The following is an 11707-nucleotide window of genomic DNA, read 5'->3' as shown; positions in this document are numbered from 1 at the left end:
GATCACTGGTGATGTGTATTACATCACTTCCAGTGTCAATGTTATTCTCAGTGATCGTAGAGCCAGGAGAAGAAGCTTGGGGAAGCAGATCTCTGCTACATCAGCTTCTTTGGGGTCCCTGGGTGACATTAGGGGTCTGAAAGACCCCTGATGTCTCCATAAAGAGGACCTGTCACACCTTAGCTGCTATTACATAAGGGACTTGTTAGCCTCCTATGTGATAGCAATAAGGTTAGTGTAAAAAAAAAAGTTAAAAAGAGTGGTAAAAGAGTCTTTAAAGTGTCACCTATGGGATATTTTGGATATTGAAGTTTTTTGCGGCTTTACAGGCAAAACACAATTTTAAGGCTTGACATGTTTGGTATCTATTATTTACCCGGCGTGACCCCACCGTTTATATTTTATTCAAAAATGTGGGAATTATATTCTGTTTCTGTGCACTAGATTTCATTTTAGTGTATTTTATCCTAAAAATACTAGTTTGGATAAACATTTGCACAAATACCGTGCAACATAAAAAATTGCAACTAGCATTTTTTTATTCTACATGGTCTCTTCTTTCAGAAAATATATCATTGTTTGGGTGTCTGACGCTGTTTTCTAGCCAAAAATACTGATTTTATCATGTGTGTGCAAATGTAAGAAATTGTTCCGGATAGCAAGTGGCTAAACAGTGGATGTAACAGAAAGGTCTTTGCAGCTGTTTGGAGCGCCAAAAGACCCTAGGCCTGAAACAGCAGGCTAATCCTCTAAATGCAGGGTAGCACATACTGCGTTAACTGCGTTAACCAGGTTCAGAACAACCCCATTTAAATCCGAGTCATCTGAAGGTGGCTCAAAAACAACCACTTCAGGAGTAGACTGTGAGGATTCCTTAATATGAAAGTGTAAAGGTGCCCATACACCTTACGATTATTGCACAATTATTTTCATAGATGACTGAACCATCATTCGATTTTCGTACATCATCCATACCATTGTGGGTTTCAATAAACTTTCGTTAGCAATATCACCTTGCCGAATTTCGGTGATTGCTCATACGCAAACGAAAATCAGTTTTGTCAGTGTTCTTGTTGCGATTTTTTTTCATACATAAATGCCACTCACTAATCCACCGAGTTTTGTACGATTCGATAAAAGTTTTCTAGCCTGCTGGAGAGACAAAAGTAAAATGGTTGTACAGTAATTGTGGTTGTGCACTTCCCATCAACTGTGCGATTATCGCACGAAAACGTGATCGCAGACAAAAATCGTATGATAATTGTAAGGTGTATGGGCACATTAACGGGGACCTCAGGCACACTTTGAATTGAAGGCCAGAGTATGCTTAGGGCCTTACCAGAGCAAAATGCTCTGGCAACAGAGCAAAAATCCCAAAGTGGACATAGAAGTCATTTGAGAAACAAGGGAGGCTTCAGCCTCACCAAGAAGAAACGAAGACGCATTCAATGAGGATTACTAAAATAATAGGGGGCCCAAGTTCTAGACATACCAGGTAAACACTTTAGAAACAGTAGACGACTATGGACTGAGCTCACCCATTGCAGTGGGACAATCCTTGTACCACATAGTGAAAAACCAACTAGGCCCAAGATAAAGTAAAGGTGGTAATACACCTTACAACCATCGCAATACTTTTGTCTTGCGATGGTTGTAAGGTAATTTTAAAAAACATACGATCTGCCCATCTTGGACAGGCAGATCGTGCTTGCGATAATCGCGGGACGGGCTTCCGATGACTGCAATGCTGAACGGTCAGTGTGCGCTTTTGTCTTACGAGGAGGCCACAAACCCGCCGACAATCATTCGATTCTTGGCGGGTTTTCGAGCCTGCTCTTAAGACAAAAGACGTGCGACCGTACAGTAGAAACGGTCGCACGCCTTCCAAACACCTGCAGATTATCGTACGATTGTGCGATTTCCCACGATTATTGTACGATAATCGGCAGGTGTATGGGCACCTTAAGTCATCATGTAACAAACAAACCCTTGCAGCTGTTGCTAATGAGTGTTGCAGGTGGCTAGAGGTGACCAAATCACTGAAGGCAAGCAGTGGAACAAGACAGGAAACTGCCTAAAGGTGCCCATACACCTGCCGATTATCGTACGATAATCGCGGGTGATCCCATGATTGTGTGATAATCGGCAGGTGTATGGGCAGTGTGCGACCGCATCCACTGTACGGTCGCACAACTTTCGTCTTCCTAGCACGCTGGAAAGCCCACCGAAAATCGTACGAGCGTGCTCGGAAGACGAAAGCCGCGCAGGGCCGGTGAGCACAGGCGCACACTGCCCGCTCATCATTGCAATCATCGGCAAGCCCTCCCCTCAGCGGGGAGGGCTTGCGATTATCACAAGTACGATCTGCCTGTCCAACATGGGCAGGTCGTACAAAATTTTAATGACCTTACAACCATCGCACAATGAAAGTCGTGCGGTGGTTGTAAGGTGTATGGGCAGCTTTATGCATGTGGTGCTTCAGAAAAAGGAACAGGAGGAGGATGGTGCTTACTCTAGGCTGAATGACAAAATAAAGAACACAAAACGCACGTGACAATTCACCTAGTGCATTACAATCTTAAGGTGGCCATACATTATACGATTTTCAATCGAAATGTTTAGTTTCTTGCAAGAACCCTAGTTCAATTAGACCTAGAATTACGCATCAAGCTTAGTCAAAGGTCAATTTCGGAAATCGTTCGTTAGCCATACTGACCGACTAATTTTTGACGAACTACAGAAATAATTTATTTTTGCGCATGTGCTGGGTTCTTGGCGAGATTTTTGATAAACAAAATACCCCACTGATTCATCAATTTTCGTTTAGAGAAACATTTTCCAACCTGACCGTTCAAAAAATATTAAAAACGAAAAATCAGTGCTGCACCATCAACTGTTTTATTATCGCTCAAAATAAAAGTCTAACAACTTATGGTCACCTTTAGTTACCTAGTGCTTGAGCCATCATTACAATGGCAAAACCTGCAGTGGCACTTTGAAAAAAAGCACCCAACTGCAAGGCATCATTGACATATAGCTTTTGCGTTTCCTGCGCGGTTTTCTGTGCGGAAGAACGCACGGCACGTAAACGCTAAATATTTTACAACTGCACGGATTCTGCTCGTTTGCAGCTATTATAGCTGAAACGTGCAGAATCCACCCCAAAAAAAATTGTGCTTGTACTATTTTGTGGGGCACGCGGTTTCGTACCGCGCAACTGAAAGCGATCTGGCGGAAGCTCAGCCACCACATTCGTTTCCAGTGTAAAGCGAACAGTCGGCTTTACACAACTAAAAAGACTGCCAGCGGCTATCTGTTCACAGGGGCCCGCTGTTAGTAATGTAAGGTATTCGTCGTTGGCAGCAAAAGGGTTAAAGTAGGAAATACAGTTATATTTGTTTCTCATTAAGATTTGGGGATAAATGGAAAAAAAAATATCTAATTGATTCCTCTAATCATGCTAAACAGCATGGGATGGAGAAATCACCCATTGGGGCTACTGTATTTTGACAGTCATGCCTGCCAGCTGTCAAAATACCTGACAAGTACCTGCATCTAATGGGATGCAGGCACTGCTTGGCTAAACAATAACATAAATGCCTGTGTTGCGGTCCAGGGGTAATCACACACACAAAAAAAAAATAAAAAAAAAATAGTACAAGCACAATTTTTTTGTGATGGCACTGGACCGGAAAGCGGGGATTGCTGTGCCACGTGTTCTGATGCGGGCAATTGCAATGCGGGCCGAGGGGGCGTGGCTGCGGTGCCATCGACTTGAATGCACCGCCAAGTCCCCTCCACCCCAGAATGCAGGGAGGATGTTCTAATGCGATCCAGTGTGTTGCAACAGTGAGTAGCTAAACTTGCTGGAACACACTGGAAGTGGTGTGAACAGGCCCTCAATATTTCAATCGAAGGATGTTGGGAGAGAGCCGGCAGACAGGGCCACCCAGTGAGCATATTTCAGTCAGTCCATCATGAACCTGCTACAATTCACTCAATCTATTGCCAGCTTTATTGCCAGCACCCCTAGTTATTGTACTCTGACATTGGCACAGGTGCTGCAGTCAGGATACCCAAAACAGTGACTTCTGGACCAGCTTCCCCACGGGGGCCACTCACCAGTTGAAATCTTGCAGGATGTGCCCAAAAAATGTGAACAGTTTATGGCCAGCTTTATCTTTCCACATCCTGTCAAAAAAATCCAAGCTGGGCTTTAACCCCCATTTAAACTGCTTAGTATAGGAATGCATGCAAGATTTTATGTGTTTACAAAACATTTGCGCTGCTGATCATTGTTAACAGCATCTGTGAATGGAGAGACTACAAGTCCCGCGTTCTGCCAGAGTTGAAGGGACATCAACACACTTGTAGTCACTGACACTTCCTCCCTTCATTAAAAGTCCGTACAGACAGGGGCTTGGATGGATAATCTGCATGAGCCAGAGCATTGCACCCACAATCCATGCACCACAGTTGCAAAGCTCCAAATGCAAACAAATAAATGCACCTTTTAGGAATGTGGATACACTTATGTATTTATGTTTGCAAAACTAAACTGTGGCTTGAGATGTAAAGTAAACAAATATTGTAAAGTGTAATTACTAAGAGAAACATGTCTCTAGCTAGCCCATGTCACCGTGCAACTCCACAGCATCTGTGATCGCAATAAACCGATCTATGCATCACCGGTAAAGTAGACATTTCCCGTATCTAGCAACCTGCTTTCATTTCACAAATGACAACAATCTACGTACTATACACACACACACGTCGGTTTCACTCTTAATACACCAATGAAATGGCTCCTGATAGCTCACCATAGTTTTGGAGGACCCCATTAACGTTGTCGCGGGGTAGCACGAATGGCAGCAGCCACTGTCCCGGAACGTAAACCTGCTGTGCCGCTACTGATGAAAACCAAGTGCCCGTTTCCTAAGCTCACGCAGCACGGCACCATTGCGCATGCGCCGTCACGCCTTCCCGTACACGCTAGGCGGGAAGTGCCGAGAGCTTGCTGTGTACAGCGCTTCAGTTGCTGATCACGGCCGAGAAAGTCATCCGTCACTTTCCCTTCTGGAGAGGCCAACCTTTACCACAGCTTCCATGGTGTATCCCTTGTGACAAGGCAGAGTTTACATGCAGCAATGTTCTAGTTCTATGTTTGAGTATAGGCACGTACATTAATGAAGAACGTCGGGGGAAAACTTGTATTACACACTGCAAGGGTTAACTGCTTGGGGTGTTTTTTTGTTTGATCTTGGTGCCCCTCCTTTGCAGTGGTCTAAGGTCCCTGACATCATTTCCCATTACACTGGGGGGAATTTATCAAAACTAGAGCAGACAAAATCTGGAGCAATTGCCCAATGCAACCAATCAGCTTCTCTCCTGTTTGTTCAATTATAAGATTTGAAAATGCAAGGGAGAAGCTGATTGGTTGCCATGCACAACTGCTCCAGATTTTGATAAATTCCTCTTACTGAGTATTGGACTTGACGCCACGGAACATATCATCGCTGCAGCAAAAGAGGCAGGGAGCCGGCTTTTCTCAATAGTTTGGGTGAGTATAACGTGTTTTTTTAGCACCTACACAAAAACAAGCTCTGAGCCAGCTGAAACAGGGCTCCCTCCAGCCTGTCTCCTACATTGCAGCATTGAACTGGTCCTTAGCATCCTCATGTCTATGCACTGTATATAGGGGTAATGATTTATGGGACCTTAGGCTGCTGCAGTGGAAGGACCAGTCTAACAACAAGCCGGCTCTGTGGTTCTGGTGAGTAAAACCATTTTTTTTTTTTAAATGTTTTACTTCAATGAGCAGTAAACCCTTACTGTAAAGCCTCATTCACACACAACGCAAGCAAAATTGTATATTGCGTCTATGCGCGCACTATATGCAATCCCACAATGCATCACTCGTTATGGAATTTTTATTGTGCTATATGCATGTACACGCAGAAATACACTGCCTGGACGCATCTCTGTTCCATTCTGTTTTTTGCGCATATATACGGCTCCACACGCAGCTATGTTTATGGAGCCATTTATTTGCATATGGTACAATACGCACGAATGCGCGGCAGTGTGAATGAGGCCTAAGGGTTAATACATATTTTTAACTGGAGTTATTTAACCCTTGCAGTGCGGGGTAGCACTACTGTAAGGGTTAATACACATTATTCCTGGAGTTCGTTAACCCTTGCAGTGTGGGGTAGCCCTACTGTAAGGGTTAATACATTATTCCTGGAGTTATTTAACCCTTGCAGTGTGGGGTAGCCCTACTGTAAGGGTTAATACACATTATTCCTGGAGTTATTTAACCCTTGCAATGTGGGGTAGCCCTACTGTAAGGGTTAATACAAATTCCTGGAGTTCTTTAACCCTTGCCGTGCGGGGTATCTCTACTGTAAGGGTTAATCCAAGTTTTGCCCAGAGTTCTTCCTTCTTAGGTTTGCTTGTATACAAGACCCTCTTTATAAAAAACACGGGGCAAAATGTTTAATAACCCTTGCAGGGGAGCGACCCGTGCACTGCAAGGGTTAGGTGCTCAATTTTGTCTAGGTGCCGCCTCCCTGTTTCCCCGGTCTCTGAACCCAGTCTCCTCCTACACTGCAGCATTAAAATGTTCCTTAGCATCCTCATGCCTATGTATGGGACCCACTGATGGGACTACCAGGGTTGCATTTGCGACCGAGCCCTGCTGTTCCACCTGTTGGAGGGCAGAGAGGAAGAAGAGGGTCCGCAGCTCCCTCATGCCGCCCCCTCCCTGAGATAGTGCTGCTCCTTCCTCGTCGCTCTGCCACCCGCACCAGTAGAAGCGGGGCATGTGCAGGCGGCTGGAGAGGCTGTGTCACCTTTACAGCAGAATGTGCTGCAGGCACCCACCGTCAGGCAGCACATTCGGCTGTGTGGGAGAGAACCCTGTCCACTTAGACCTGCCCCCTGGCCAACACGACAAAGAAGCTGCTGCAGGAGTCAGTTGTGGGTACATGCTGGACCGGGGAGGGGTGAGAAGTTGGTGATATTCAATTTTTATAATGCATTGCTGGGACTTGTAGTCCCGCATAGCTGTTGGTATTCTGCATTGCTGTATAATGATTATACAGCAATGCAGAATATCACCAACTATGTGGGACTACAAGTCCCAGCAATGCATTATAATATTAATTAGGGATGCACCAGTGTCATTAACAGGAAGGCTGTCGAGGTCCCCAGCCAGCGCGGGACCTCAGGCAGCCGCTTCAGTTTAAAAATGTAGTGCTGGTATCTGCAAACACGCCCGAACCCATCACTACTGTTAACCACACAGTGCCTGTTTATAGTGCCTTCCCGGGGGGTTGCTGAAGTTTCTAGTTATGTCTCTGATAGGACGTGATGATTTGCGGGACCTTAGACTGCTGCAGAGGAGGGGGAATGGGCTTGAAGGACTGGTCTAAGAAGAAGCCAGCTCTGTGGTTCAGGTGAGTATAACTTTCTTCTTTTTTTTTTTTCGCACCTAGGAACAAACGAGCAGTAAACCCTGCAAGGGTTAATGTTTTTCCCGGCCTTCTTTAAGTGCAACTAAAGTCACAATGTCCTTTTTTAGTTCTGGATAGAGTTGAGAGGGATTAGAACAAGTGTCAGGTTTTTATTGCTGTCTGTGTTCCCATTAGGGAGATTTACCCTCTGTGTGTCCTGGTAAAGATCACTGGACATGAAATATAATCCCAAATTTTGCGGTGGCCCCAGAACAGGAAGAGATGGGAAATCTTCCAATCCAGACACTAGTTCTGGTGACCCCGCTGACCACCAGGAATTTCCCTCTCTTTGAAGAGATTTCTTCTCACTTTCTGTTGTGGATATCAGACAGGAAGAGAAGGGAAATCTCCCCAATAGGACACAGATGGCAAAAGCTGACATAGGTCATAACTCTCCCTTACTCCATCCAAATAATAATAAAAAGAAAGTTTTGGCATTTTTTTGCAAACCATGTTGGCAGTGAGGGTGATTTATCAAAACTGGAGCAGACCACATCTGGAGCATGGCGACCAATCAGCTTCTCTTATCTCATTTTCAAATCTTACCTGAGCAAACTGAGAAGAGATGCTGTTTGGTTGCCGTGGGCAACTTCTCCAGATTCTGTTTGTTCCAGTTTTGATAAATTCCCTCCAGTATTAGATTGTATTCACATACAAACCCTGGTTAACAGAAAATCTTTCCTAAGACAAATAGGGAAGCTGTTACTTGTGACCTTTCTTTTATAAAACAGAACTACAACCTCCAATTCTTAAAGCCAAGGAAGGTGCCATCTTAGCCTACTGCAACAAACCAACACATGAAATGTGCATGTTGCAGTTAAAGGTGTCTTGATAGAGGGGGATTTATTAAAACTGGAGCAGACAGAATCTGGAGCAGTTGCCTATGGCCTGCGTCTCTCTAGTCAGTCAAGATTTTAAATTGAAAGACAGAGGCCGATTGGTTGCTATGGACAACCTGCTCCACATTCTGTCTGCCACAGTTTTGATAAATTCCCCTCTATAAAGGCCAATTTACACTAAATTCCCAATCACTGTGTTCCGACGCATTGCCCAATAGGAATAAATGGGATGTCTCAAACTGTTAGTGCAGTGGGTGTTGCTAATGCATGTTAAAATGCCCACACATTCACCTTTTACACCCCCCACCTTGGCCAGTAATCTAAAAATGTCTCTTACTAATTGAGGTGGGAGAGGATTGCCACTTACACTGTAAAGCATGCACCTCCAGGGCTTGTGTGCCCAGAAAACCAGAGGGCTCTGATATACAACCAATTTCCATGTCTGCCAGCTCTACCAACCCCTGTGTACCTCCTGCACCATACTATAAGCCAGTGATGGGCTAGTAATAGAGGAGGGGGTGGACAAAGCAAGCAACAAGAGCTAACATGAAATAAATGTGCCGCACTATGAAATGACATACATGTAAATAAATAAATCCTTGTCCTACAGTGAACAATACATCACTAAAGTGCAAGCTTTTCAATATTGCTATTTCTGTACTAAATATAGACAACTACCAGTCCACGCAACATAAAAAAAAGCGTACCCTCCAAGTGAGGTTACCCCCTCACTGCAAGAATTGCGTGCTTGTTTTGTCTAGGGGGCTAAGCTGTATTACTCACCTGATCCTCGGTCCCCTCAGCTCGCTCCAAGACTTGTCCCCTCAGCCACTTCTCCCCTGGGCTCCGAAGGTCTAAGGGCCACTGACGTCATCACGTCTTATGCATTAGATTTTAGGGTGCCGTGGAACATTCCACAGCCTGAATGGAGTAGGAGAGAGGTGAGGGCTTGCCACCCCAGAACCAGGACCAGGTGAGTAATACAACTTTGTGTCCCCCAGACAAAAATAGCACTATATATGCTAATAATAGCACTACTAAAATAGCTTGCAGTTCAAGGGTAACCCTAAGGGTATGGTTTTCTTCTTTACCCGGAATTCTTTGTTAATCGTAGCGAAAGCAGATATTTTTTTTGTGTGAGTTTTGGATAGTGTGGGGAAGATAGTTAGAATGTCTGTAAAGGTTTTACCCTCTTTGCACTGGTAGCCACTGTTGCAGGACACAAACCCAAAATTTGAGTTGTCACTATGTTGTCATGTAATGCTTTTCTATGACTGAATGCAAACCTAGATGTTCACCAGCGTCTAGGTGCATTCAGTCTAGAAGCGTTTACTTAAACTACAGACTTTTGCGTTCCCGGGCTCCAACACAACTAAGCGCATCAACATCTAAACACAGGAAAAATGTGATCTGGGAAACATATGTACATGTACATAAACACCGACCTGCTGCTGTGCACTAGGTTTTAGGGCCCATTCACGCCAATTGTGGTGTGTTCCAAGCAGGTAGCTGTTGAAACGCATAGCAATTGCTCACTAAACTTCCGCCTTCGTTCTGGGGCGGGAGGGGGGCATATCGGTGCATTGAAGTAAATGGCACCACAGCCACGCCCCACCCCCCCTGCCTGTAGTGCGTACAGACGCGTGGCAAAACATTTCCTGTGTTCCGGTCAACTGCGAACGCAAAAAATAGAGCATGCAGCATCTTTTGCAGATTTTCTATGGTCAGATGGAGAAAGTGAAACAGATTCCTCTATCTACGCTAAACTGTGTGGATGGAGGAATGTCTCACTGGGCCAAGCTTCAGTATCTTGGTGGTCGGCCTCGCTGGCTCTCAAAATATCTGAACAATGCCTGCAGCCAATCAGATTGTTGATTGGGGCCGACTAGCAAGATACTGAAGCTTGGCCCAGAGGGAGATTCCTCCAGCCACACAGTTTAGAATAGATAGAGGAATCTGTTGTACTTTTGCCATCTGACCATAGAAAATCTGCAGATAATCTAGAGGTGTATGGCCAGCTTTACTATTTATTATTTTCAAAAATTTCCTAACTCACCCGTTATCTTTGTAAAAAAAAAACAAAAAAAACTTTCATGCAAATGTATCTGTTGTAATAACTTAAAGTACATCTATGCTCAAACCCTTTTTTTTTTTTAAAGTATTATTTGTGTAGAGTGGTGAGAGCTTAAAATCCCTGTCAGGGTTATAAAGTGGTCAGTCTATCTGTCCTTGTGACCACTGTCAGCAAAGGAAAAATCCTACAAGTCCTCATAAGCCTTGGTTCACACCTGAACGTTTTGTAGCGCGTTCTACGCTCGACGAACGCTCTACAAAACGCTAAAACATCCAAATGCCACTGTATTCAATGGGTCTGGTTCCCACCTTGGCGTATTTCAGCCCGTCCCTAACGCGCTACAAAACGGCCCACGCCTGAAAAGGTACATGTACTACTTTGGGCCGTTTTTGTTGCGCGTTTCCATTGGGATACAGCCAAGTAGCCCTCGGAAACGCGCGTTAGTCGCGCAATTTTTTTACTGCAAATCGCGGTTAAAAAACAGTGAATCAGGGCTAAGTTTTATTGACACTTTAAGAAAACACACAAACACTAATTTCGCGCTGAAGTTGCTAGAGGGCCAGACCATTATAAATAGGGAAGCAGGTTGTTTACCACGACAGTAGAAGTGATTTGTTTCTGAAGATACGGGCAAACAACGCGATTTAACAGCCTTTGAACGTGGGGTGATTGTTGGCGCTCTGAGCCATGGAGCGGGTATCAGCAAAACAGCAGAATTCGTTAAATGTTCAAGAGCAGCTGTTGTTAAAGTGTTTAACCCTTTCGCTGCCAAGGACGTACGGCATACGGAGGAACAAAAGTGTTTCCGGCTGGCCAGCTCAGTATGCCGTACGGACCTGGCATTTACAGTTCCACTATAAGCTCATGTTTGCTTTAGCGACCATAATTATTATTATTACATAGTATTTATATAGCGCCAACAGTTTGCGCAACGCTTTACAATATAAGGAAGACATTACAGTTACAATACAATTCAAGACAAAATGGTAAGGAGGGCCCTGCCCCTGAGGGCTTACAATCTAAAAGAGGAGGGGGAAATGATACATGAGGTAGCTGTGGGAATGAATTATGTGAGAATGTGAAGGTTCAGTAGTTAGGTTGAGGTGGGATAGGCTTCCCTGTAGAGATGAGTCTTTAGGGAACGCCTAAAGGCAGTCAAGGTGGGAGATAGACGGACAGGTTGGGGTAAGGAGTTCCAGAGGATGGGAGAGACTCTAGAGAAGTCCTGGAGGCGAGTATGGGAGGAGTGGACAAGGGAGCTGGAAAGCAGGAGGTCA

This window comes from Nanorana parkeri, unplaced genomic scaffold, assembly GCF_000935625.1.
Source record: "Nanorana parkeri isolate BGI_ZX_2015 unplaced genomic scaffold, ASM93562v1 scaffold421, whole genome shotgun sequence".
In the NCBI taxonomy this organism is placed as follows: domain Eukaryota; kingdom Metazoa; phylum Chordata; class Amphibia; order Anura; family Dicroglossidae; genus Nanorana; species Nanorana parkeri.
This window is presented reverse-complemented; position numbering follows the sequence as displayed.